Genomic DNA, 21,557 nt, shown 5'->3' with positions numbered 1-21,557 from the left:
TTCTTTTTGCTTAAGCTAGTTTGAGTTTTGGCCACTTTTATCCAAAACAGTCTGAACTGTTACAGGCTCTGAATCCATCTGGGTGACCTTTGTTGCTTTAACAAACGGACCCCAGATGTCCCAGGATCCCTGCTGCTCACTTTGCCTGGGGAAGGCAGGTGAAAGACCGCACCTAACCTTGAAGGACCCAGGGGGTGTCGTCTGCCTGTGGGCCCAGCTGCGAGACGAGAGCCAGGATTCTGGGGAACCTTAGCCATCCCTGCTACACCACCGTCTGATTCTTCTTGTGTCCTCTTAACACCCCAAAGGTTCCTGTCATTGCCTGCGTGAGACCCTCCCCCATGACCCTTAAGGCCCTGCATGATGAGGCTCCCATGGTGTCTCTAGCCCCTCTCAACCCCACTCAAGGCCTGGCTGCTTCCCCACCGGCCATCCTGGTTTCCGGTCAGTTCTTACGGCTAGCAGCTTTGTCCTAGCAGGATGCTGTTGTCCCAGCCCAAACCTGGCTCATTCTCACCCTCCAGGAACCCCCTTTAGTGTCACTGCCAGAGTTCTGGAACATTCTCTCACACAGGGCTGTCCCTGGTGGGTTTTTTGAAGATTTATTTATTTGAGAGTTAGAGAGGCAGAGGCAGAGTGGGTGGGGGTCTTCCATCTGCTGGTTCACTCCCCGGATGGCTGTACTGCCAGGGCTGAGCCAGGCCAAAACCAGGAACAAAGAGACAGGAGCTTCATCCGGGTTTCTTATGCGGGTGCATGGGCACAAGCACTTGGGCCATCTACTGCTTTCCCAGGCCACCAGCAGGGAGCTGGATCAGAAATGGAGCAGCTGGGACTTGAACCAGCAGACATATGGAATGCCGGGGTTGCAGGTGGCGGCTTTACCCACTGTGCCACAGCGCCGGCCCCTCCCTGGTGTTCTAGATCACAGGACTAAAACAGGTAAGCATTTTTGCTTTCTGTTTCTGTCTACCTTCCCCTCTGCAGTGTGAGATCCGGGAGGACGAGACTATGGGGAACGGCTCACAAGGCTGCCCTTCCCCCAGGAGGAAGAGCATTCTGTGCCTCACGGGAGCCCCTGGGGTAGGTCCCGCCCCTCTAGGGTGAACTTGAGCAGAATCTGGTGGGCAGGGGAATGCAGGCCGGCTGCAGCTGCGGCTTGCCTCGGTAACGCGAGGCCTCGTTACTGTAGAACGCCAGGAACGCGCCTGGCTGTCTCGACCTTGGCTACCACGTAGGCTCCATTATTCACCGCTTGCTGTTAGTGCCCTGCACACGGACCAGCCGGCCACCCGTGGTCGCTCTTGTGGGTAGAACAAACCTGTCTCTCTCTCCCAAGCAGACTTCCGGGTGGCAAGGCCCCGGCGGCAGGGCAGTCTGCTCCACTCTGTCAGCAGCTCGCAGCTGGCTTGCCAGGCGTGCAGCCGGGACGCGGAGCTCCAGGGAATGAGCGAGCAAAGGGAGCGAGCGCGATGCCCGTCTGCAGACGCTGGGACGGTAAAACGCACGCAGCAGCCAGCGCGGCGCCCCAGTGAGGGCAGGGAGAGTGCGGGCGAGAAGCCGTTCAGATTCCCAGCACCCTGAGCTGGTTGCCCAGTGGAGAAGCGCTTGGCTTTGGCATCGTTTCTCAGCGTGCCAGGGGGACGAAACCCTGGGTACGCAGTAGCGGAAACCCGAACACGGGCTCCGCGAGGCGCCTCATCAGGCCGGGAGCAGAGCTGCTGTCCTCAGCGCCCGGTGGTCACGTATTTGCCGGGCGGAGTTGCTGTCTTAGTCTCCGCCGTGAGGCCTGACATAGGCCTTTGGAAGCTCAGTTGTATCCTGTTACCTTCAGCCTGGCTGAAAGGTCTATTCCCTGTGTGATTGCTTTTAATTCAGCCCGTTTGTTCCTCGTCCCACAGCTGCTCATGGTGAGTAATGGGTAGCCTGTTAGTCAATTTCCCCCTTCACTTGTGTTTTCTTTAAAGCAGCCAATCCACAGCTTTTGCAGGGGAGCCTAAGGGAACATGCCCATGTCCTCTCCCCCTCTCCTCCCTACCCCCTTCCTCTCCTTTCCTCCCCTCCCCTCTCTTACTCCACCTGCTGGTAGGCTTCCCGACTTTTCCAGACTTCCTGTTGGCACCGCCAGCCTCTCTGGGACCCATGAGTGATGGATTTCTTCTCTGTTTCACTTGGTCACGGTGTCTCTGCTGACTCTCATGCACCCAAACCCAGCCCCGGGCCCTCCTCAGGGTGCTTTTAGGGGCTCTCTTGGCTTTTCTCAGACACCATGAGACCAAACAACAAAGAAACCACAGCCCCAGTCTGAACTAGCAACGGTGGACGCAGGAAGTGGGTTCACTTGGGGTGTCACTGAATAATCAGCCTCCAGTGGGTGCCGGGGGAAGGAATGCTTCCCGGTGTCCAGGAAAGGAGACAGTGGGAAGGTAGAGTTCCTTAAAGAAACCGCCTCCAGGAGCAGCATGTGGCTAGGGCTCCAGTAGCAAAGGTTGGGGGAGCAATGCCCATCTTCACACACTGGGAGCTTCAAACACAGAGCCACAGTGCTCGCGGGCAGCGTTCCTTGCGTGTGGTGCCTGGCCCCTCTGAGCCTCCCCAGGCTCCCTGAGGACCGAGCTCTGAGGAGTAAACCTTCTGCGTTCTGCCCTGTTCTCGGCTTCCCACTCATCTAAGGTGTGGCTGCTCTGGGGGCAATGCTCCGTGGCTGGTGTCTGGCCCATGGACCTCAAGTCCCCAGTTCTGTTCTTTGCCCTGTGAGATGTTCTCAGGAGATTTCAGATGGCCCAGAGACTGGAGACTAAGACTAAGCCTCCTGGTCACTGGACCAGAAGACCTCAGGAAGGGTCCCCTGTGCCTTAGGAAGCAGCATTTGGGTTTCATGTCTCCCAGGCAGGTGTAATGAGGGCACTCTTGGGTGCTTGTGGGGCTCAGTCGTAGGCGTGGTGCTGCTTTAGGTGGCCTGGGATGGGAGGGAGGCTCAAGGTGAGGCACGGCAAGTGCTTTGCCTAAGGTGGCTTCATGGGCCCTGCGAGGCAGGCCCTGAGCCTCCAGACCAGGCACCTGCCTCTCTCCACACACACCCAGCAGCCTCTACTAACAGGTGTGGGCTTGATGGCTGAACGAAGTGTCGATCAACCACAACCCGCTTATCCACAAGTGGTCCCAGAGGATGATCACGGAGCTGAGGAATTCCTACTGCCTGGTGATGCCATAGCTGCAGCAACATCACCATAGAACCCATTGCTCATGGTTTTGATGCCGCACAGGCCAGCCTGTACTGCTAGCCTATAAAACTGTGGCATACACAATTATGGTGCGTAGTACTTGTGAAGGCTGTAAACCGTTTTGTTAGTGGTTTGTGTCTTTGCTATGTTATGCTTGCAATTATTATTTTGGACTGCACTTCTTATTAAAAAATGTTGACTTTAAAAAAGATGACTATGAGAGTACCTGCCACACCACACTGGCAGCTGTCTCACCCACCTTGGGGTGGCCTCGTCTCTCTCTCTTTTTTTTTTTTTTTTTTGACAGGCAGAGGGGACAGTGAGAGAGAGAGACAGAGAGAAAGGTCTTCCTTTGCCATTGGTTCACCCTCCAATGGCCGCCGCGGCCGGCGCGCTGCGGCCGGCGCACCACGCTGATCCGATGGCAGGAGCCAGGTACTTATCCTGGTCTCCCATGGGGTGCAGGGCCCAAGCACTTGGGCCATTCTCCACTGCACTCCCTGGCCACAGCAGAGAGCTGGCCTGGAAGAGGGACAACCGGGACAGAATCCGGCACCCCGACCGGTACTAGAACCCGGTGTGCCGGCGCCGCAAGGCGGAGGATTAGCCTAGTGAGCCGCGGTGCCGGCCGTGGCCTTGTCTCTTAATTGCATCAGGGGCCGCATTGAGTGATGAGCTTCGACTGTTCAGGTTTGGGTAGCTATGATGTTGGCATGATGATGACCCCTCTGATGGTGCATTTCTGAGAAAGGGTCCCCATGCTTAAGCGACATGGGACTGTGTTCTGAATGAGTCCCAAAAAGTTCAGAGAAAATGTGCATTACTGTTAAGGGAAAATGGTGGCAGAGAAATTGTTACCTCAGTTCTTAGTCTCAGGCAAAAGAAGAATTATCACAGGGACACAGCAGTGAAAGTAAAGTAGGATTTATTCAAGTTGGAAACCTCCTGCTGGAGTGGTATGGAGGGGGAAGTCCAAGAGAGGAAAAAACCCAAAAGGCCCCATACCATTCAGGGCTTTTAAGTACAATCTTGGGGACCAAACTGTCAATCTACAAGGTGGAGATAAACTCAGCAAAAGACCTCATTCACAATTCTCCATCCTGTCTGGGTCACTTATGATTAAAAAAAAAAATCTAAAAAGGGGGGGAATCACTGCTCCCTGCTAATTCTCATGATAAATTTCTAAATTTGGAGCTGCTTAAGGAAGCAGGACACTTGGATCTGCTAAAAGATAGTCTTCAGGGGGGAGCAGGCACCTCGCTATTCAGGGGACCACCCTGGCTGCCTATTACTCATTTGACTCCTCACATTACCATAAAACCCTGCATGGTTTCAAAATGTCTGTGCAATCACATGAACTTTTAGTTCCACTGTCTAGCCACTGTTTGAAGTGTACTCCTAGAGATGGGGGGGGGGGTGTTCCCTTTAGGGCTCTTCCAGGTCCTCCCAGGGGCCCCTTCTGGCTCCTCAACAGGAGGTGGTGGTCTGCTTTGTGAAAAAAAAAAAAAAATTTGAGAGTCAAGTTTACAGAAGAATTAAGTTAGGAATTGACTTAAAAAAACAATTTAACAACATTTCTTTAAACACAGACACCTTGGAGGTCTTTCCAAATGATTTGATTTACAAACACTAGATTTTCTCAAACTTCCAGGAAGATGCACTGTGTAGACAGGACCAAGGGTGTGATGTGTGTGGGCACAGCGTGTAGACAGGAAGGTAGATGGGTGTGATCTGTGCATGCATTTCTTTTTCAATTTTTAAAAGAGATTTTATTTCTTTGTTTGACAGGCAGAGATACAGACTGAAAGAGGGAGATTCAGAGAGAAAGTTCTTCTGTCCACTGGTTCACTACTCAAATGGCCACAATGTCGAGAGCTGGGCCAAACCAAAGTCAGGAGCTTCCTTCAGGTCTCCTATGCGGGTGCAGGGGCCCTAGCACTTGGGCCATCTTCCAGGCCATAAGCAGAGAGCTGAGTGGGAGGAGGATCAGCTGGGACTCAAACTGGTGCCCATATGGGATGCAGGCAGAGACTTAGCCAAATACACCACAACGCCAGCACCTGCGTGCATGTCTTGATTGTGTCTCTCCTGGACGTGTGGTGATCCTTTGTTTTCTAGACTGTTATTTTCATTGTCATGTGAGTCACTTACTAGCAGGAGTACATCTCAATCATCTTTGTGTCTACAAAACCCAACAGGGGCGTTGACAACTAGATTCATGTCATGTTTCTTCTTATCCTTAGTATCTACTTGAAGGACTGGCACTGGGTGCACTCAGACAATGTTTATTGCCTTGTTGGAAGCATTGTGGGTTTTTACAATTTCTTTTTTATTTATTTAAGAGGTAGAGACAGATAGCTCGCATCTGCTGGTTAGTTCCCCAAATGTTCACAGCAGCTCAGACTGGACTCAGGCTGAAGCAAGGAGTCAGGAATGCAGTCCAGGTCTCCCCCATGTGTGGCAGGGACCCGGCTCCTTGAGCCATTGCAGCTGTTTGTAGGGTTTGCAGTAGTGGAAGTTTGAAGTGGGAGTCAGGGCTGGGAATCAAACCTGGGCACGCTGATGTGGGAAGTGGATGTCTTTTTTTTTTTTTTTTTTTTTTGGGATGTCTTAATTGTTAGGTCAAACACCTACCCCAGGTAGTATGGATTTCTATACCTGTAAAAACTTCTTTGGTACAACCCACTAAAACAGTAATTTTATAGAACCTTAATTTTTTTTCTTATTTATTTGAAAGGCAGAGAGACAGAGAGAGCTTCCTTCTGCTGGTCCATTCCCCAAATACCTACAACAGCCTGGATTGGGCCAGGTTGAAGCCAGGAGTTGGGAACTCCATTTGAGTCTCCCCTGTGGGTGACAGGGACCCAAGTATTTGAGTCGTCATCACCTGCTCCTCCTCCCCGCACCCCCCAACCCTTGCTGGATGTACATCATCAAGAAACTGAATAAGAAATGGAGCTAGGACTCAATCCCAGATGCTCTGATGTGGAATACAGGCACCCAAGTGGTGTCCTGACCGCTGAACCAAATGCCTGCCCCCAAATGGTTAGCTAAGATTCCTGGTCGTAGGCCATCTATAGGGATGAACTATGGGATGAACTATGAACTGTGGCACTGAGGGGTTCATTCTCTGCATACGTGCCGTGCACAGGCACCAAGCTAGCCGCATGGATACCTGGAGGAAGGCAGATGGGGTCCCTGCCTTGTGAAGCTTGCAGGGCAGAGACATAAGCAACCGCCAATAGTGTGGTATGTGCTAGGGTGGGGTGTCCAAGGGAGCATCTTATTACGGAAATAAAGAAAGACCAAACAAGTCAGAACAAGCAAAGGTTGTTTAACTCAGAACTAGATAATTTTATTTTTCTTTATGTGTGAAAGGAAAAGCCACCACAAAACACAGCAAACACTGGAGTAAGGGAAAAGGTTTATTGTCAAGTGAGGGAAACCCCACAGGCTGCCTCCCCATGCACAGAGAGACCAGCAACCCATACTGGGAAAGCAGGTCTCACAAAGCTTTGCAGAGGTAAGGAAGTGGGAGTGGCAAATCCCATTAGGGTTGGGGTGGAGCTGTCACTGATGATTGGGCCATTTGATCACCTGACTTCTAGTGAGCCAGGCTGGGCTTAGAATGAAGCTTATTGTACAAAATGGCGGCAGGGCCAGAGGCTAAGATGGCGCCATTGGTAAGACCATGCTATTTTACAAACAGTGTCATTACAAAAGGCAGTCAAAGTACTGACCTAACACTTCTTGCTATAGTGAGGAAGTCAGCCACCAACCCATGAATTCTGGCAGAGACTCAAGGGCAGGGAGGGGATGGAGAAACTGCATATTGGATACAGGGAGGCGCCAGCGTGCCCTGGAATGCCTGGGGCTGTGGGAGTGGGGGCATCCTCTGTGATGGGACTCAGACCATAGGTAGCTTACGCCAGCTGGTCTAAAGTTGGAAGAAGGGACAAAACTTAGGAAAGCTGGGGCCAGTGTTGTGGCACAGAGGGTTAAACCACCTCCTGTGAAACTAGCATGCCATATCAGAGTGCAGGTTCAAGTCACAGCAGCTCCACTTCTAATCCAGCTCCCTACTAACACACTTGGGAAAGTGGCATATAATGGCCCAAGTTCTGCCGTGTTGTAGACCCGGATGGAGTTCCAGAGTCCTGGCTTCTGCTGAGCCCAGCCCTGACCATTGCAGCCATCTGGGGAGCAAACCAGCAGATGGTGATTCTCTCCCTCTCTCTCTGTCACTCTTTAGATAAAATAAAACCTTCAAAAAATTAGGAAAGTTGACTGTTACTTATCAAGTCTTGGCTACTTGGGACCAGTTATTACAAGTGATTGCTTGGCTTTCCTAATTGTTACTAGAGATAGGCGGAGATAATCAGGCTGGCTTCCTGGGCTGGTTAGTCTAAGTAAGGGGCTGGCTTCCTGGGCTGGTTAGTCTAAGTAAGGGGCTGGTTTCCTGGACAGGTTGCTGCTGCTAATGTGGGTAAGAGTTTTATTTTCATGTGGTCTAGCCATTGTCTGTTCGTATGTTCAGTCTCATTATCATCAAGGAAAACTATTTACAGTTGTAGACATTTAAGTCGGAGTTGTAAATAAGAGTGAACACTTTCATTAATGTGTGTTAAATTCCCCCCAAATTATCCATAATTACACAATTAGCCAATTAAGTTATCTTAAACACGTTAAACTACCTTTGTAAATATATTGAGCATATCTGACTGTTTCTAAGCACTCAAATGCCTGATAAGGAAGACTCAAAATTCTTTTTTTCAGAAACAATTTTTCTTATTAAAGATTTTATTTATTTGAAAGAGGAGGTAGAGACAGAGAGGTCCTGCATCCGCTGGTTCACTCCCCAGATGGGTGCAATGGCTAGAACTGCGCCAATCCAAAGCCAGAAGCCAGGAGCTTCTTCCGGGTCTCCCACATGGGTGCAGGGGTCCAAGGACTTGGGCCATTTTCTGCTTTCCCAGGACATAGCAGAGAGTTGGATCAGAAGAGGAGCAGCTGGAGTAGAACCGGCATCCATATGGGATGCTGACACCTTAGGCCAGGGCTTTAACCCACTGTGCCTCAGTGCCGGCCCTGAAGACTCAAAATTCTAACATGCAACAGCTTTCTAACATTGAATGGTTTCTTGTAAATATAATAAGTCAAAATTTCAAATGTCACAGACTCTAATCTTTCATACATTCCAAAAACCTTTGTCAAGCTGATCAAGTGTTAGTATACCTTTGCAAACATTAAAGAATCCCAAATCTGAAATCAGTTGCATGGATTCCATATTAACCAGCACATTTAAATTCTTAAAATTTAGTTTTATTTTGTTCGAAAGGCAGAAAGCTAGCCAACAAGACAGTGATCTTCCATCTGCTGGTTCATGCCCCAGATGCCTGCAGCAGCCAGGGTCGGCCCTGCACAGGTGGCAGGGACCCAAGACTTGAGTCATCACCTGCTGCCTCCCAGGGAGCACAGGCAGCCGGATCAGGGTCAGAGGATCAGGGATTCGAACAGACATGTCAAGTGGCGGCTTAACCTTCTGCTGCTCCCAGGGCCTCCCTTCCCTTCTCGTGAGCATACATACACACCGGAAGTCTGCATCCTGTTAGCTCTACAATGCACACCCCCTCACATGCGGAGGTTAGAGCACAGGTGCACAGGCTTCCTGGATGTGTGCCAAGGATTCCCTGCCTAGGAAAATTCCCCATGTGCTTCCATGGGGTTCATCACTTCTTCCATGCCCAGCACTCATGGATCAGACAGTCTCCAAAGCTCTTTCATGATTCTGTGAACCAAGATAGACCCTCTTTAGCATTTTTAAATCACCTTATCTCTTCCAAAGAAACCAGGATAAACATGGTACTGCCTCTCTTCATGTGTATGTCCTCTCCCACCCCACCCTCCACCCCCACCCCCACTTTGAATTTCCCCCTCCATCAATTTGGAGCCCCTCAGGGTAAAGATTGTTTGCACGTATTTGTTCTAGTGGCTAGAATGCAATTGGATGCTAAACAACACCTAATTCTAATGTGGATTATGATATAATGCCATCTCTAAGCCTTGATAAGCTTAGGAGAGATCCGTAATACTCAAAAAAACCTGTATATAAAAATAGATGGAGAACATTTAAGGGAAAAAGCAAGGGGACTTTGGCCTGGGAATTACAATACGGGTGATTAGATATCCCCAGCAGTTATCTCTAAGAATCTACATCTCACAGTACATAGTCAATCATTATTAGAAGCTGTCAAAATGAATCACCAGGCCTACTGTTCTTAAAACCCTTTAAAATAGTAGCCTGATATGCAGGGTCAGCTTTCTCTTTCTGTACAGGACCTAGAACCCTGACGGAAAGATTTGGTTTGAGTGGTGATGTTTCCAATTCACTGAAGATTTACCTTTTGAAACATTCAGTCTATTTTTTTAAAAAATATTTATGTATTTCTTTGAGTGGTAGAGTTATAGACAGAAGGAGAGACAGAGAGAAAGGTCTTCCATCTGCTGATGCACTCCCCAGATGGCCGTAATGGCCAGAGCTGGGCTGATCCAAAGCCAGGAGCCAGGAGCTTCTTGTGGGTCTCCCACATGGGTGCAGGGGCGCAAACACTTGAACCGTCTTCCTCTGCTTTCCCAGGCCATAAGAGAGAGCTGGATTGGAAAAGGAGCAGCCAGGACATGAACAACTACCAATATGGGATGCCAGCACTGCAGGTGGAGGCTTAGCCTGCTATGCCACAGCACTGGCCCCTCAGTCTTTTTTTTTTTTTTTAAAGTATTTTGCAGAGATACATATGTTTCTGAAATGTGCTGTAGACTAACTTCCTTTCTTTTTAATTTATTTACATGAAAGGCAGAGAGACAGAGAGCTCTCATCTATTGATTCACTCCCCAAATGTCCATAGCAGCCAAGGCTGTGCCAGGGAAAAGCCAGGAGCTGGGAACTCAATCTAGGTTTCCCTCATGGTGTAAGGAGCCCAACCACTTGAGCCATCACCCTTGTCTCCTAGGGTGTGCAGTAGCAGGAGGCTGGAATCAGAAGTGGAGCCAGGACTGGAACCAAGGCACTTAGATATGGGATGTGGGTATCCCAAATGGCATCTTCTTCTTTTTTTTTTTTTTAAAGTGATTGATAGATTTTGAAAATCAAAGTTACAGAGGGGAAGATAGAGAAAGATCTCAGTCCACTAGTGCACTCCCCAGATGGCTGCAATAGTTAGTGCTGGGCCAGGCCAAAGCCAGGATCATCGTCCGGGTCTCCTGCATGAGTGTAGGGGCCCAGACACTAGGGCTATCTTCTACTGCTTTTCCAAGGCCATTAGCTGGAGCAGAAGTGGAGCAGCTGGTACACGGACCAGTACCTGTATTGGTTGCCAGTGTTGCATGTGGTGACTTGACCTGCTATGCCTCTGCCAGCCTCTCCCCACCCCCTTTTTTCTTTTCTTTGAGATTTATTTGTTTTTGAAAGGCAGAGTGAGAGTGAGAGAGAGAAGTCTTGCATCTGCTGGTTCACTCTCCAGATGGCCACAGGAGCCAGGTCTGGGCCAGACTGAATCTAGGAGCCTAGAACTCCATCTGAGTCTCCCCTGAGTGGCAAAAGCCCAAGTAGTTAGACTATTTTCCACTGCTTTCCCAGGCACATTAGCAGGGAATTGGATTGAAAGCAGAGCAGCTGGAACTCTAACTGGTGCTCATATGGACGCTAGCGTTGTAGGTGGGGCTTAACTTGCTGCACCAGAACACTGACCCTTTATGTATCTTAACTACGGGGCTGAACACCTGTCCCTTAACTGCTTAAACAGATCGTCTGGAATGACTCCTATTGTGAACACTGATTATTGTACTGTGTTATGTGATGCTCTTTAGTAACTTTGCAGTTCAGGTAATTTTTTTTAAGTTTTATTTATTTGGAAGGCAGAGTGACAGAGGAAAAGGAAGAGATAGCTTCATCTGCTGGTTCACTCCTCCAGTGCCCACAGTAGCCAGGGTAAGGGCAGGCTAAGCCAGGAGTCAGGAACTCCATCTGAATCTCCCAGGTGAGTGAAAGGGCTTGGTTCATCATCTGCTGCCTTCCAGGTGAATTAACAGCGGGACCAGAAGCGCAGAGTGGCCAGGAGTTGAACCAGGTCCTTAGAAGGGGAATGTGTCACAGCACCTACCCGCTCAGGGAGTCTCACTGCCCATTGGTGCAGAATTGTTTACCCCAATGCTGACTGGCCCCAGAGGGTAGATCTGAACTTTTTAAAAAAAGGCTTAGTTATTATTTGTAAGGCAGAATCACACAGAGATCTTCCACTTGCTGGTTTAGTCTCCAAATTGTGGCCTGGGGCCTTACATTGGCGCTCATATGGAATGCCAGCACCGCAGGCGGCAGCTTAACCCCCTGTGCCCCAGTGCTGGCCCCCAGATTTGAATTTTTATTAGTGTCAAAGACATCCAGTTCTTCAAGATCCTTTAAGAAATCCAGTAACCCCCAGTGTGCATTGCTCCTATTTCTCCTCCTGCCCAGAGAACTCCTTTTATGTTTTGTAGCCGATTGAAGATTGTTCATCTTTACCTACCAATGGCGTGGTTGTACTGCTGTTTATTTTTCTCTTTCTGGCTCTATCGATTGAACTCATGCTACAGCGGATGCAGATTTAACTCTTGCTGTTTGCCACCTCAACGCACACACCCACTTCCATCCTTCAGGAGAATTTATCGTAATTTTAGTTAAATGATTATTCAGTGTAGACATTGTTATAACTCCATATGCTATTCAGAGCTCAACCACGTAGAAAATGATAATTACTTTGCTTTTTCCTGCACATTTTTGTCTTTTTCTCAAGTTAATAATTGTTTGTTTTTAAATTTGCTTTAGTTTTCTGTGTACTTATTTCTGATTCAACCCATTGTCTAAATCAGCATTTCTTAAATGATCTGTGATGAGTGACCAGTTTTTAAAAAAATTTTAATCTGTTGCAGGTGGGTGCTTTTATCAAATACAATAAAAAATACTTTTCTAGAACAGCCAGTTCATGGATGGCGTCAGTCAGCTGACCACACTTAGTGTAGCACGTTTCAGATCTCCTTTTAAAAAATTTGTTGACTGATTTCTTTTTAAAGATTTTATTTATTTATTTGAGAGGTAGAGTTACAGACAGTGAAAGATCTTCTATCAGCTGGTTCACTCCCCAAATGCCCACAGCAGCTAGGGCTGGGCCCTGCTGAAGCCTGGAGCTTCATCCAGGTCTCCCGTGTGAGTGCAAGGTCCTAAACACTTGAGCCATCTTCTGCTGCTTTCCCAGGTGCGTTAGCAGGGAGCTGGATTAGAAGTGGAGCAGCCAGGACTCCAACCAGTGCCTATAAGGGATGCCAGTGTTAGAAGGTGCTACTGTACTGATCTGTGTTTTATTCCCTTGATTGTTCTTTGGTTGAGTGTGGAGTATAGGATTTGGTTGAGTATAGAATTCTTGGTTGGAATTCTTTTTCTTCACATGGTTTGATTGTCTTCTGGTGTTGCTGCTGAGACCATCCTGGTTCCAGAAACTCCTTATAGGACTTGTTATTACTAGGAGCTCAGCAGGTTTTCCTTTTGTTCCAAGGATTCTGTATTTCACACGGTGTGAATTTATTTCCACGGGTTATGTCGGGTACTTGGTGAGAACTTTCAGTTCTCAGAAATGTTCTTGATTGATTTCTCTCAATCCCCTTCCCTTTCTTTGTTTTCTCTTTGGAAGTGCTATGATTAGGCGGCTGTTCTGCTGGCTTGGCTGTTCCCATGAGGATTCTCCGTGTAACATGTTTGGTTCTCTGCTGTCCTTGCTGGTAACTCAGGATTCCATGTTCTCTGAATTGCTAAATCCCCTGCATTTCTGTCCACCAACATCAGGTGTTATTGTCTCCTGTCTCAGTCTCTCCATCCCAGTGGGGTTATACCTTTTAACAGTAATTTTAACGGGGTGTGGGAGGGAGCAAAATTAAACAGGTGCTTCAGTCTTCCAGCTTGAGAGTACTTAGTGTCTGCTAACTGTGGGCTCCCCGGTTGCCAGCTATCCCCTCCCTTCTACCAGGGGATCTAATAGCCATTCTATCCCACAGGCCTTGACTCCAACCCCAGGGACACCCCTTACCAGCTGAGTGACCCTGGACAAATATCCTCCCTTCTCTAAAATGGGGAGAAAAATACCACCTGCCCCCCAGGGCTATGGTGAGCACTGGGGAGTCGTGCGCTCGGCACAGCATCACAGCGCCCTCTGTGGCAGCCGTCAGTGCTCCCCCATGAGAGGCTTGAGCTGCCCCTCTCCCCCTCCTGCTCTCCTCCCTGGATGGTCTGTGCACTAGCAGAGTGCATGACCACACAGCCCACACCGAGCTGGTGCTCTCCTGAGGTATAATGGACAAGCACTGTTTCGTGGGCTTCCTGGCACAGTCTTTGGCAGCCTGAGACTCGGGAGTTGCTCTTGGCTGTTGTCCCCACACCAGTCAGGGTGCTGTCTCCAAAACGCTGGTCTCATCGCTGCGTCTCCGGAGTCTGCAGGGTGAAGGGCCAGGCCCTAGCGAGGCATCCAGTGCCTCCCTGTGTCTTTGCCCCGTGCCCCCTGGCTGTGGTCTCTCAGGTGAGCTCTTGCAGCTCCTGCGCTCTCAGTTCTCTGCTGCCAGCCCTGCAGACCTTGGAGCCGTGCCAGCTTCCACCATTTCTGGAAACGTTTTCCGAGCTGTCCCTACTCCAACTCCTGTCTCTCAGTCCCTGCGCTGGGATCAGTATGTCTTCTCTGACTCACTACTTCCTGTGTGCAGACCCCTCTGTCATAGCACTTAGGACCCTTGTGGCTCGTTCCTTATCCTTCCCATCCCCAAGTTGTAACCGCTCTGTGCACGAGGATGGGTGAGCTTCTCACTGTCTTACTCTTAGAACCCAATATGGTGCCTGCTACATCTCAGATGTGCATAATTTGTGAAGTAAAATAGAATTTGTAGAGTGAATGCAAAGATCTCAAATAACAGTTTGATTGGCACGTACTTAAAGAGTAAGATTCTTGAATTGAGGAACTGATAAAAGTAACTTTCTTGACAAAGCTTCAGAGTTCCAAGCCTCCCCCCCCCCCCCCCCCGCCGGAAGACAGTATGTGCCTGGCACTGCCCTTGTGCGCCTGTTTGGGGAGGGGCGTGTGAAGGAGGGTGCTGTGGGTGACCTGCTCCTCTTTCTGCTGCTTGGGAACTCCCAGGGCATCCGGCACAAGAGCACTCGCTGTGTAACAGCATCCAGAGCAGGCCAAGGCGGCTTGGCAACTTCTCTAATGAACGCAGCAGTCATTTTTCAGTCACATTCCTGGGTGCTCGTTGCCATCCTGAGACACAATCTGTCTGACTGATGTTTCCAGAACAATTAATACAGGGTGTGCTGTCCAAGTCTTAGACAGAACAGGTCGAAGAGAGCAGGAACCAAGCATTTCAGCCACTCCATGTGAGGGTGGGCACTCGTGTTGAGCCTGCAGAAGGCTCTGCCGGTTCCAGCTCTGATGCTGGTAGCTCCTGACGGAATCTGGATTAACGTAATGAGGATGTTCCTGAACCAACTCATAATCATTTTAGAAAACTTTAGGGCCAAATAAAACACCAGACTCGATGTTCAAGCTGTACTACCGGCAGACACTTATTTAATGAACTATTTTCTGCTTACAGATGGAGGTTGAAGTTGTAGTCACATGCTCTAAATGTCAGCCTGCCTCTTTAGACTTAGTGGAAAGAAGAAAAGACAAAACATGACGCACCGAGCCTCGTTACGGGTTGCAAAACCTGGGAGATCTGGCTGCTGGTAACATCCGTCATTTCTTTCTTGGCCTCGTGATGTAGGGGTGGCCAAGACAGGAATTCTGCACACAGCGGAAGTGACAGAGGCAGTTCAGAATCACGGCGTCTGCTGAGGGCTATAGTTTCAAATGTAAGCAACACCAAAAACTCCTCTCGATTTTTGGTTAGAATTGGAATCTTCAGAGATGTTTTTTAGTCATGGTTGTAGTTAATGGATTGGATACTGTTGGATAGAAGTTGATTTTTTTAAAAGAGATTTATTTATTTGACAGGTAGAGTTATAGATAGAGAAATGGAGAGAAAGGTCTCCTTTCCATTGGTTCACCCCCCAAATGGCCACTACGGCTGGCGCTGTGCTGATCTGAAGCCAGGAGCCAGGCACTTCCTCTTGGTCTCCCGTGCAGGTGCAGGAGCCCAAGCACTTGGGCCATCCTCCACTGCCCTCCCGGGCCACAGCAGAGAGTTGGACTGGAAGAGGAGCTACCGGGACTAGAACCCAGCGCCCATATGGGATGCCGGCGCCGCAGGCTGAGGATTAACCAAGTGAGCCACGGCACTGGGCCAAGAAGTTGATTTTGTTATCCTACATGTATTCTTCATTTCTCAGTATGCAGTCGTGTCTTACTGAAAGAAGACAAAGACCCATCCATAGCAGTCATTGAGGAAGGTCACAGGAATCTGACAGCGCTAGACCAAAACTGCAGAATTGACATTGAGAACCAAGTGATGGTGTTAAATGGCCTCATCCTTATTAAATGGAATAAAAAGCTATTATATGCATATGAGCCCAAAGCAAAATTGATCAGAAGAGTTAATCACCCTCATCAAGTCACACATCTCCAAGTGCCCTCTGGCTGCAAGTTGTCACCACTCTTAGACACAAGCTGTTCATCTCTCAGAGGGCAGCAGACTTAGAAAGGAAAAAGCCCTGGTGTTTGGTTGGGGAGGAGAGGCAGGAGGAAACAGAAGATGATCCTTAGCCATGTGGTTTCCTTTTATGCTGCTCAACACATCAGTGGTTCCGCCGACTCCAACCAATTTGGACCCACAGATAGATTAAACAATAATCTCCCTATGAAAGGCGTTCATTCTCCTTGGTGGAGATGTGGATGCCTTCGTATCCCAGGTAAATTGGATTTAGCTGTTCTGTGCTTCAGCCACATGCAGTCAAGAATAAGTGAGTTGACTGATTCATGGCCCCTTGGCCATACAGAAGGCCTGGGGTGGGGGTGGGGGTGACATTGGCACTGACACCCCAGGAAGAAACTGGTGGACCATGGATCCTGCCCTCTCTGAGGTCACTAAAGTCCTAGACACATCCTCATGCGACTTTGCTTTTGCTCATTGTCTGCAAATTGAACCTGCAGAGACTTTAGTTTTTACATATTAGTTATACAGGCTGCTTCATAGTTACTATTTCTGCCACCAGTTCTGGCCAAGTGTGTGTGCCTCATTTTACCCATTTGAACTCACATCTTTACATGCTCAAGGTGGATTTTATTATTTCCTATTTACAGATGAGGAAATTGAAACTGAGAGGTGAGGCGACTTGCTCAACCTGGTTTGTACGGTATGGCTGAGTTGAAACCAGGTCTGTCTGATTTATTCTGTTTCTACTCTGACTCAATAGGAGACTCTGTGTGTATACATACACATATTATATATATCAGACTTATATATGGAGAAAATCTGGGTTCTTCAAAAGTTAAACTTAGAATTGCCATATGATGAGCAAGTCCATTCTTGTGTATATATCCAAGAGAATGCAACACAGGGACTCAAGCAGATATGTGAACATCACCGTTCATTGCAGTGTGATTCACAGTGGCCAAAGGAGGAGGCAACACAAGTATACATCATCTGATGAGTGGATAAGCAAAGTGTGGAATACACACGCAATGAAATATTACCCAGCCATAAAACAGAATGAAATTTGGATGCATGCTACACACGGATGAACCTTGAGACAAGACACGTGATTCTGCTTCCATGAGGTCCCTAGAATAGACAGATTTATAGTGAGAGACTGCAGAGTGGAGGTGACCAAGGGTTGGGGAAGAGGAATGGGGACTCATTACTTCCTACAGAGCCTCTGTTTTGAATGATGAAGTTTTGGAAACAGATAGTGGTGGTGGTTATGAGTATGTACAATCATGTTGCCTACATTCAGTGGCACTGTACTGTACCCTTAAATGATTAGAATGGAAAACAATCTTAGGTAGGGTTGAAAAGAGTCGAGGGGCCTCACTGTGAATCTGCGCCCTGCCCCCTGCAGCCTGCATGGATTGGGCGAGTCACTAGCACCTCTGAATCTGTTTTCTCTTTGTAAAGAGGAGGTGGTAATGCTTCCCTCTCCAGGTTGCTGTAGGCTTATGTCACCTGCCAGTGCAAGTGCAAGCACTCACTGCGCCATGCTGCTAGTGGAGGTAGCAGTAATCATTCTGGATTATTAAATACTTGTTTATTTAAATGTTTATTTATTTGTAAGTTAGAGCAAGCACCTATCTGCTAGTTCATTCTCCTAAAACTTGCAACAGCCACGGCTGGACCAGGTTGGGATCTGGAGCTTGGAAGTCAATCCAGGTCTCCCTTGTGGGTAGCAGGAACCCAATTTCTTGGGTCATCACCCCTGCTTCCCAGGGTGTGTACCGCAGGAAGTTGGAGCCCAGAGGCAGAACTGGGTATCGAACCCAGGTACTCCAATGTGGGTCATGGGTGTCTTTACCATTGGACCAAATGGCTTCCCCAAATTAGTGGTAGCTCTGAAAGGCCATACAGAAAACTTCAACACTGACAGGCTGGGTGTTCTCCATCTCACACACGGGTGAGTCGGTAAATGGTAACAGAGCTTTTGTTCTTGTTTTGGAGGAACTTTTTTGAACAGAATGCCAGTGAAGAACCAGGTGTTTGAAAAATGTGGCTGTGTGAAGTTAAATGAGCCTTTTTTTGGACTCCAGATGGGAGCACAAAGCTGTTTGAAACCCCCAGTGGTCTTTTCTTGTTGATTTTCACATGACTGAAAAATGATTTGACCACAGCACAGAGTGGCTGCTGAGGGGTTCTTGTTGCCAGCTCACTGCTGCTATTCGGGAAGAGAAGAGACGTCAGAGCAAAAGCTCAGACCCCTTGAAAATAGAAGGCTTGTGATAGAGCCTCTGAAGAGGGCCTTAATTACGGCATTGCTAGGTGACGGCTAATTATGGGCCTCTCGGCCAGTTCCCTTCCGCCGAGTACAGTCCTCTGTAGCCTCCCGGATCAGGAAATCGAATTCTGTGGTGAGAGAGCTGGAAGATACCTACCAAGTCTACAGAGGCCTACAGAAAGCATTTAAACACATCAGCGAGGCTGTTGAGTTTCTGTGCTCCACACAGCAAGTACACGGTCAACACCCCCACCCCATGTGCTTGGAATCTGCTTCCAGGGCGTCAAAACTTTGTTATGGATCAAGTTCTGCCGAATTCTCAGGGGTACCGACTGCAGGCATCCGGTCAAGCAGAGCTGCAGACCTGGAGTCTTGACCTGTGAACATCCGGAAGCGTCTCTTGCAGGCATCTGACAGTTCAGCCACTGAAAATCAGGTGCGTTTGTAGTCAACTCTTTTTTTTTTTTTTTTGTGTGACAGGCAGAGTGGACAGTGAGAGAGAGAGACAGAGAGAAAGGTCTTCCTTTTTGCCGTTGGTTCACCCTCCAATGGCCGCCGCGGCTGGCGCGCTGCGGCCGGCGCACCGCGCTGATCCGATGGCAGGAGCCAGGAGCCAGGTGCTTTTCCTGGTCTCCCATGGGGTGCAGGGCCCAAGCACCTGGGCCATCCTCCACTGCACTCCCTGGCCACAGCAGAGGGCTGGCCTGGAAGAGGGGCAACCGGGACAGAATCCGGCGCCCCGACCGGGACTAGAACCCGGTGTGCCGGCGCCGCTAGGCGGAGGATTAGCCTAGTGAGCCGCGGCGCCGGCCTGTAGTCAACTCTTTGGAACTGTAAAGTAACAATTTTGGGGAGGATGACCTCCAGGACTGAGAACACCTCCCAGGAGTCCACGTTTGCCCCTTCAGGCCTCTTGCACTCACTGCCTGAGTACTCAATACTCCTTTTAAAATGCTCTGTTCAACTGGAAGTAAACCGGTTTTCCAGGAGTACTACCTGTGATCACAGGTCGTAGGCACAACACCTGTTGCAATGAGTCAGATGCTCTGTATAGAAAAGCAGACTCCTCACTGCAGTCCAGCCACTCGTGGTGACTGGTGTTACATCATGGGTATAACTCTGCAGACTTCGTTTTCAATGTATGAATGTCATTTTTCATTTGTAGAAACATGAGATTAAACAGTGCTTAGTTTTTAAGCTTGCCTTGATAAAATATAAAGGTATTGTGAACATCTTTTAGAATAATATTTTAGGCTGGCGCCGCGGCTCACTAGGCTAATCCTCCGCCTTGCGGCGCCGGCACACCGGGTTCTAGTCCCGGTCGGGGCGCCGGATTCTGTCCCGGTTGCCCCTCTTCCAGGCCAGCTCTCTGCTGTGGCCAGGGAGTGCAGTGGAGGATGGCCTAAGTACTTGGGCCCTGCACCCCATGGGAGACCAGGAGAAGTACCTGGCTCCTGCCATCAGATCAGCGTGGTGCACTGGCCGTGGTGGCCATTGGAGGGTGAACCAACGGCGAAGGAAGACCTTTCTCTCTGTCTCTCTCTCTCACTGTCCACTCTGCCTGTCAAAAAAAAAAAAAGTAATATTTTAAATGGCTGCCTAGATCTAATAAGTGAATGCCTTGTAATTTATTTAACTAGCTTCCTATGGCTGGAGTTTCAGCTTGTTAATCTAACAATGGATTAGCTAGAAGTAGGTTCAGCTTTCTTCCTAGAAGGCTCCAAAGAAGAGTGGCTTAGACAACGTGGATGTTTATTTCTCTTTAGTGTAAGGTAGTCCAGGGTTGCATGGTGTCATCAGGGACTCAGATTTCTACCTTTTTAAGCCATTATTTTTCTGGATAGCTTGTATCCTCAGAGTCACTTCCAGGCCCCAAAATAGCTGCAGGAGTTCAGGAAATTGCATCCAACTTCTAGGTATGGCAGAAGAGAAAAGGGCTCCTCCATAGCCAAGTCAGCTGCCTTTACATAGTCTCCCTGGAGGTCCCATACAACAGTCCTGCGTTCCTGTGGGTGGCTGTGCAGTACTAAGCCACTCAAGGAGGCTGTGAAGGTGGCAAAGTTACGTAGCCCCAAGAAGTTGCTGCCACACCAGCCTTTGTGCCTGCAATCGATGCTCTCGTGTATCTGCCCTAGCTAAAGTCGTTCACCCTCAGTGATTATTTCCTGATGATTTAGAAGAGCACACCTAAAAACCTTATCAATTTTTATTGCAAAGCAATGTATGCTTGTTGAAAACAATTTAAATACAGTAGACAATTGTTTTAATCCATTTTGTCACTCTGAAATGTGTCAGTAAATATTATTTAGCAGTATACAAAGATATCAATTATTCTGTTCTTTTGCTTTCTTATTATCCTTGTGATCAATCAGTCTAAGTAAAAAAACATTAATTTTCTTTGATCATTCTCCAATGCCTGTTGAGGTTCTTGCCCACTTTTCTACTGGCATATGCATTTTAAAAATAATGTAGGCACTGGCGCTGCACAGCAGGTTAAAGCCCCAGCCTGTAGCATCGGCATCCCATATGGGCACCGGTTCGAGTCCCAACTGCTCCACTTCTGATCCAGCTCTCTGCTATGGTCCAGGAAAGCAGTGGAAGATGGCTCATCTCCCGGGCCCCTGTACCTGTGTGGGAGACCCTGAAGAATCTCCTGGCTCCTGGATTTGGATCAGCTCAGCTCTGGCCATTGCGGACATTTGGGGAATGAACCAGTGGAATGGAAGACCTCTCTCTCTCTGGCTCTACCTCTCTCTGTAACTCTGCCTTTGAATTAAATTAAAAAATTCTTTAAGAAAAAAATAAAAATAATGTAAAAGGGCTATTCTTTTTTTTTTAAGATTTTTATTTATTTGAGAAGTAGAGTTAAGAGAGAGGGAGATACAGAGAGAGAGGGGTCTTCCATCTGCTGGTTCACTCCCCAGTTGGCCGCAATGGCTAGAGCTGGGCTGATCTGAAGCCAGGAGTCAGAAACTTTCTCCAGGTCTCCCACGATGGTGCAGGGGCCTAAGGACTTGGATGATCTCAGGGAACAGTATCGGTACATTTGAGCAATAAAGTATGCGTCAGCCTTTCTTGCTACAATAGGTTTTGTAAATGAAGCACTTGTTTTACTCTGTTTTCCTTCAATGTGCATTTTCCCTAATATTAGTGTTTTTTCCCACAAGCTAAATTTCTAAATATTTATTACTTCAAATGACACCTTCCTGTCCAAGAGGTGCAATGAGGGATTCTGGGAAGATGTTAGGCTTGAGGTCAGAGGCCCTGAGCTGAAATCCTCCAGGCATTCATTACTCCTGGGAATTCAGGCAGGTCCTGGGACCTGGACGGCCTCTGCTCCTTGGGGGTGGTGGTAAGAGGGTTAGAGGAGATGGTAAGTGGGGAAGCTGCAGCCCCAT

At 48.5% G+C, this 21,557-nt stretch overlaps 2 long non-coding RNA genes across 8 annotated transcripts in view; both read left to right on the top strand.

Moving 5' to 3' along the window:
- The window catches only part of LOC149124352 (uncharacterized), a 79,154-nt gene that overhangs the window by 44,939 nt on the left and 12,658 nt on the right, over window positions 1-21,557 (top strand). The gene's annotated exons all lie outside the window — the stretch shown is intronic.
- On the top strand, window positions 59-20,916 carry LOC149124353 (uncharacterized). Its single transcript, XR_016214298.1, has 3 exons — window positions 59-1,910; window positions 18,439-18,595; window positions 20,747-20,916. It is a non-coding gene; the product is annotated as an uncharacterized LOC149124353 (long non-coding RNA).

Source organism: Oryctolagus cuniculus, chromosome 10 (assembly GCF_051225735.1).
Source record: "Oryctolagus cuniculus isolate XC-2025 breed Fujian yellow rabbit chromosome 10, ASM5122573v1, whole genome shotgun sequence".
NCBI lineage: Eukaryota > Metazoa > Chordata > Mammalia > Lagomorpha > Leporidae > Oryctolagus > Oryctolagus cuniculus.
Note: the sequence above shows the minus strand (reverse complement) of the source record. Positions and strands in the feature narration are given on the sequence as shown.